This window comes from Hemiscyllium ocellatum, chromosome 40 (assembly GCF_020745735.1).
Source record: "Hemiscyllium ocellatum isolate sHemOce1 chromosome 40, sHemOce1.pat.X.cur, whole genome shotgun sequence".
Classification (NCBI taxonomy): Eukaryota; Metazoa; Chordata; class Chondrichthyes; order Orectolobiformes; family Hemiscylliidae; genus Hemiscyllium; species Hemiscyllium ocellatum.
The window spans coordinates 20,681,874-20,688,964 of NC_083440.1; the positions used below are offsets into that span (position 1 = coordinate 20,681,874).

General features: G+C 47.1%; 1 non-coding gene across 1 annotated transcript; it reads left to right on the forward strand.

Moving 5' to 3' along the window:
• The first annotated feature begins 6,108 nt into the window (after nucleotides 1-6,108).
• LOC132834571 (U2 spliceosomal RNA) lies at nucleotides 6,109-6,299 on the forward strand. Its single transcript, XR_009647212.1, has one exon. It is a non-coding gene; the product is annotated as a U2 spliceosomal RNA (small nuclear RNA).
• Nucleotides 6,300-7,091: the final 792 nt, after the last annotated feature.

Here is a 7,091-nt window from a genome sequence, read left to right on the forward strand (position 1 = left end):
CACACAAAAGTGGCCATCAGGGTGAGGGTGGCATTGGATGTATTTATTCCCCCGTTGCCCAGATCTTTGTACAGAAAACGGCGACGTCATCCGTGTACAGGGAGGCCTTAACCTACAGGCCCCCACTGCGAGGAATAGTCACCCCCCTCAGGCTCGCATCCTTCCTGATGGACTCGGCAAATGGCTCCATGCAGCACACAAACAAGGCAGGAGAGAGAGGGCAGCCCTGCCTGACTCCAGATCTGACTGGGAAGCTATCTGATTCCCACCCATTGATTGAGAATGCACTGACAATGTTGGTGTAGAGCAGTCTGATCCAATTGCAGATTCCCTCCCCAAAGCCCATTTTGGAGAGAACATCTCTCATATACCTGTGTGATATCCTGTCAAAGGCTTTCTCCTGGTCCAGGCTGATCAGGCAGGTGTCCAACCCTCTGTCCTGCACGGAGGCGATCATATCCCTGAGGAGTGCAAGACTCTCAGTGATCTTCCTGCCTGGCACAGCACAGGTTTGGTCAGGGTGAATCACCGACCCCAGAGCTGCCTGACTCGGTTGGCGATTACCTTTGACAGAATTTTATAATCCACTTCAACAGTGAGATTGGTCTCCAATCTTTGAGTTCCTTCCTCTCCCCATTCCGCTTGTAGATGAGGGTGATGATGCCTTTCCTCATGGATTTGCTCATGGTACCTGCCCGAAGCATACTGACATACACCTCCAGCAGGTCCTGGCCAATCAAGTCCCACAGAGCGGAATAGAGCTCGACCGGTAAGCCGTCACTTCCGGAAGTTTTATTCTTTTCAAAGGACTCAAGGGTCTTGGTCAGTTCGTCCAGAGATAGCGGCTGGTCCAGCCTCTCACGTGTTCTGTCGTCTAAGACCTCCGTGATAGAGGACAGGAACGACTGCGAGGCCGCTCTGTCGGTTGGCTTCGCGTCATACAGACTGGCACAGAAGGATTTACTGATCCTCATGACGTCAGTCAGAGATGATGTTATCGAGCCATCTTCTTCCTTCAGGCTGCTGAGCACAGAGCTCTCTTTGCGCACCTTCTGGAAGAAGAAACGCGAGCACATCTTGTCCTGCTCCACCGAGTGGACACTGTACCGGAAGATTATCTTGGAAGCCTCCGAGGCAAACAGCGAGGCTTCCTGGCCCTTCACTTCCTTGAGGTCCTCCGTGACATCAACCCCCAACGTCTGCAGCAGGAGTAGGTTCTGCATAATTTCCTGGAGCTGGGAAAGTTTTCCCTGCCTCTCTCTCGCCTCCTGAACACCTTTGAGGATGAAGAACCTCTTGATGTTCCCTTTTACTGTTTCCCACCAGTTTGCTGGGGACTCAAAGAGGCGTTTCACGGTTCTCCAACCTGCGTAGTCCCTCTTGAGCTCCTCAATGTTTCCCGGGGTCAACAGCTTTCTGTTCAGCTTCCACGTCCCCTTACCCGCCCGCTGCTCGTCCTGTAGGTGACAGTCGGCCAGCAGGAGGCAGTGGTCACAGAAGAACACCGGCTTGACGTCGGTGGATCTGACCGATAGCGTTCGGGACACAAACAGGTAATCTATCCTTGAGCGGATAGACCCGTCTGCCCGTGACCAGGTGTATCTACACTGCACTCCCTCTGCAGGGGCACTGAAGACGTCGTGCAGCTTGGTATATTTTACCGTGTCCATCAGAGCTCTGGACATGGCGTCCAGTTTACTGTACCCCCACCAGATCTTCCATCTGTATCAAAGATGCAGTTGAAGTCTCCGGCCAGAATGACCAGCCTGGACGTAGCCAGCAACAGTGGAAGCTGCTACAGGATGGCCAACCGTTCACTCTTACCCACTGGAGCGTAAACATTAATCAGTCTCAGGGGAGCATTCCTTTACATGACGTCGGCGACATGCCCGCCCACCACCTTTTTAAAGTCGGAGATGATGAAGTTGCGTCTTCGCAACAGGATAACCAGGCCGGAAGCGCGGCTATCATTGCCTCCCAACCAAACTGACGGCCCATGGGCCCACAAGCTCGACCATCTCCTGTAGCTGCTGAGATGCGATATCCCACACTCCTGCAGAAACAAGACGTTGGCTTTAACGTTGGTCAGGAAGGCCCTCGTAGAAACACATAGCGTAGCCGATTTGATGCTATGCACATTGATGTTGGCAATTTTTAACCCCATATTCACAGTTTACGAGGTTAACAGTGTCCATTTACTGCTGGTCCTGCCCCTCTGGGGTAGCTGTGTGCATCCTAGTGGTGACGGCAAACTGCTGGACCTTCCCAGGGCTGAGGTAATTGTCCGGCTCCACGCTGGAGCCATTTCCCTTCTCTGGTGTGTTCGGGTCGGGCCCAGGGCCCGCAGCATCCACTCTCCATCTGACAGCGGGGCTGTCGCAGGACCACTGCTCCCAGTTACCTGGAGCTGTGGGACGCTGGGTAGCTATTGGTTCTCACTGGTTGGGGGGAAGCCTTTACCCATTCCCTCAGAGGAATCATCTTTTCCTGCTTGGGCGGTGCTGCCCTCCTTTTTCCCCACGGCGCTCTGTCTCTTCCTCTGGTGACGATCCTCCTTGCGCCCGTCCTCACCATTGGAAGAGCTGCCTGTATCCTTGTCGTGTAGGTGTCGCTTCCCCCTTTGTTGGGTGGCTTTGGGGCCCTTGAGATGTTTCCTCTTCCTGCTTTTGACAGTAATCCAATCCTCTGCCTCCTGTGATCCCTCCTCTTCCATTTCCTTCGTCTGTCTTGAAGGAGCTTGGATCGGCTGCTGCATCTCCCCGCTGTCTGCTGTTTGCTCCGCTATAGCCTGCTTCTCCCTCATGCCTCTGTAGTTGCCTTTATTCAACTGTAATATATTTACTAATACGGTTACATCTGATTCCTCCTTCTCCCTCTTAAACTGCAGAGTAAATACATTCATATTATGGTCACTGCCTCCTCAGGGTCCCTTCCCCGTAAGCTCCCTTATCAAGTCTGCCTCATTGCACAACACTAACTCCAGCATTGACTGTCCCCTAGTGGGCTCCACCACAAGCTGCTCCAGAAAGCCATCCCGTACACGTTCCACAAATTCCTTTTCTTGCAATCCATGACCACCTGTTTTTTTCCCAATCCATCTGCATATTGAAATCCTCTATGATCACAGTAACCTTACCTTTCTTACATGCCTTTTCTGTCTTTTGCTGTATCTTGTGTCTCAAATCCTGATTATTGTTTGGAGGCCTGTCGATAACTCCCGTTATGACTTTTTTTCGAACAAGGCAACCCAATTCCCTCTGCCCACCTGCCATTTTAATAGGATGCATATCCCTGGATATTTGAGATTAGAACAGTAAAGTATAGTACGAATTAATTTTATAAATCTGATAGGTATTTCAGTCATTTTCCTGTCCCTCCCTGTTTCGGTTGTCCTGCTCCTCTAGTAACGATATAAAATGATTCGGAAGCCTGTCTGCCTTTCCTCACTTTCATGCACTACATCGTTTGGGTTTGTCTTTCTGAATTCAGTCATAACAGGAATGAATGATTTTGTAGGCACAGTGAACCGAGTGTCTTGATTTCCTACAGCATCACTAACAATAAAGTGGGTTTTGAATTGTTTGGACAATAAAATCAATTCAAAACTGATGTTAATGTCAGAGACGCTTCAGAAAATCAAGAACTGTTTGTCCTTCAAAATCAGACCTAAGGCTAATCAAGCTGCTCCAGTTTTGCTCCAACATTGGGAGAGTTAAAAGGAAAATATCAAGAGGTAAATATTTGCAACAACTGACTAAACACTCTCTGAGTTCGAGTCCACTGTATCCACAGAGGCCCAGAACTCATTGCAGTCTGAAAGGATCATTGGGGTCTATCTTCCCTCCATTACAGACATTTACACCACGCGCTGCATCTGAAAGGCTAAGAGCATTGTGTAAGACCCCACACACCCCTCACTCAAACTCTTCTCCCACTTGCCATCTGACAGAAGATACCAGGTCGTACGATCTTTCACAGCCAGACTGTGCAACAGTTTGCTTCCCCAAGCCATCAGGCTCATTAATGATTGGACTCTTTCTAATCTGAAATTCCTACATATTGCTGCTAGAAAAGTGTCTATCATCCATCATTCTTCTGTTACACTGTAACTTGTGTGTTTTCCATTTCTTATGCCATGAACAGTTGTGTAGTTTGTGCTGTTCATGTAGCGCCCTCTGTACTGGAGGAACATTGTCTAGTTTTTACTGGATCAGTTGTATGTGGTAGAAATGACAAATAAAAGTTACTCTATTCTACTGTACTGTTACATCAGAGCATGGACAAAGAAACTGAACAGGAAAGGCGAGAGAGAGAGTGAGAGAGAAACTGAACAGGAAAGGCGAGAGAGAGAGTGAGAGCTCTTTGCAGGATTTGTTCGAATATAACTGAATGAGCGCCTGGGACAGAAGTCAATGGGAATCAAGGTATACATTCTCAATGGTTAAAGTTATCCATACCATAAAGGGAAATGTTTCTGGTGACCACAAGCCTATCATCTCAGCAGGACAACTTTTCCATGGGGTTTCCTCACAATCATCTCCAACACCTCAACACGGACAGGGTACGTTGAGGATCAGGATTTACGTGCACTTGGAAAAGCAAGGACTGATTAGGGATAGTTATCATGGCTTTTTGTGTGGGAAATCATCTCTCATTAACTTGATTGAGGTTTCTGAAGAGGAGACAATGAGGATTGATGAAGGCAGAGCAGCAGACGTTGTCGACATGGACTTCAGCAAGGTGAGCGACAATCTTCTGTGTGGGATGTTGAAGGCTGAGGGGTGACCTTAGAGACGTTTATAAAATCATGAGGGGGATTTTTTTCCCAGGATAGAGGAGTCCAAAAGAAGAGGCCACAGGTTTAATTTGAGAGAAGATAGATTTAAAAGGGACCTGAGGGGCAACCTTTTTTTCATGCTGAGGATGGTGTATATATGGAATGAGTTGCCAGAGGAGGTGATGAAGTAGGGTACAATTACAACATTTGAAAAGCATCGGGATGGGGAAATGAATAGGAAGGTTTCAGAGGGATATGGGCCAAATGTTGGCAAGTGGGTCTAGGTTTATTGAAGTTATCTGATGGATGCCAGCCACTTAAACAATGAGTCTATTTCCGTGCTGTACAACTCCATGAATCTGTGAGTCTTGATTTGCCATTCTAAGGTAGCAAATTGCAATAGGAATATTTGGAGACAAAGCCAAATCATTTGTGGCTGATTCTCTCGATCGAACTTCAGGTCCACCATGGTTCTGTTCATTTCAATTGGCAGGGTTGGCAGAGTTTCATGGTTTGGAGATCAAAGTTCACATAATACAAAATGGAATGATTAGTCTAAGGATTTTAGTTCAGAACAGTAAAATAATAGTTCCAGTGATCGTACTTGATCAGAATTAGAACCTGTTTCATTTTTTGTCTTGATTTGCCTTGTGGCGAGGCAGGATTTTTTAGCATTGTTAACAGTGCAGTTTGTTTAGGCCAGAGAATGGAACAGCACAAACTCCAGGCAATTGCATATATGAAGAGAATACATGGAAGTGAGGGCGGGGGTAGGGGTTATTTGTTTTAAACGAAATGTCACATTTCACCAAGGTATGTATGTAATCCCTGCTATCTTCATTGAGTGGTTACTATTGGCTGTGCACTGCTTGAGGGGACACACTAGAGCCAGATTTAATCATGCACGGGGAAAACCATGGCAAGTGGGACTCGGGAAGGAGCCCAGTCAGACAGCTGATGCCTACAATGGGACGCTGCAGTGCCTCCCTCTGATCTGCACCATTCTCTGTGTCCAGCTCTGTCCCAGTGGGTTGCTGCAATCTCATTCACACTCTGTCACACAGACTACCGGCTTCTCAGGGACGTTCACTCAGCCCCAGCGCATCTGATTGGTACATTACTGGTTATCTACATTCACTATCAAACATGTTCACAGAAAAGATTAGGTGAAGCCACCTGGATGACCGGATCGTTTCCTCTCGTTTGAAAATCTGGAAACGATGGGGCAGCAATGAAACTGTGAGCCGTGAGCTGTAAGTCTTTGGTCACAGTCAGGCTGATAGAAAATATAGGAAGCAGCTGAGTCCTGAGGTAGTCAGCAAGAATTGACTATCGCTTCTCGGCCTTTTGGTTAAGATCATGCATAGTTTTGTTCTTGTCAGTTTTAATATCTGATATGTCCCTTATTTAGGGAATCAATATTATTCTGATTTTTGCAGGAAGGAGTTGTGTTTGAAGCTTGCTCCACCAACTTTGCGCGTCGTCCTAGTATTGCAGTGTTTCTGGGAATGGCGCACCCTTCATTAAAAATTCTGAACAGCAGATTTGTTTATTCTGTTTTGGGTATTTTTTTTTGCTGTATTTCTTATGTTTCGAGTTTAAATAGCATTTGGTTAGACAAGTCAGACTTGCTTTCGTGTAATTCCGATTCGTTTGTGTTTCTGCATGTTCAGTCCTCACTCTCAATGTTGTCACTTCGTCCCTGGTAAATACCGCCCGTTCCCACCAACTCCAATTCCGAACAACAAAAGTAAAACAAAGTTGCCCACCAGCTCTACCTAATGGCAAACTGCATTTCAGAAAACAAAATGGAGATGAAGCTATTGAAGGAATTAACAGTTCGGATTTTGATGATGATGAGAATCACTTTGATGTATTAAATGAGAGATTTTTAGAACAATATGATGCAAAGATCTGATGTATTTAAGGCACAGAGTCAGAGAGATGTGCAGCACAGAAACAGACCCTTCAGTCCAACTGTAATGTGCCTCGTCGGAAGATGAGATGCTGTTCCTCCAGTTTGCGTTGAGCTTCACTGGAATATTGCAGCAGGCCAAGGACAGACATGTGGGTATGGGAGCAGGATTGTGTGTTGAAGTCGCAAGCCACGGGAAGGTCACCTGATTGTGTACACACCGAAGGTGCTCAGCAAAGCGATCACCCAGTCGGCGTTTTGTCTCTCCGATATAGAGGAGACCACATTGAGAGCAACGTATGCAATAGACCAAATTGAAGGAGATACAAGTGAAACGCTGCTTATTCTGAAATGAGTGTCTGGGGCCTGCTGCAATGTTCCAGTGAAGCTGAACGCAAA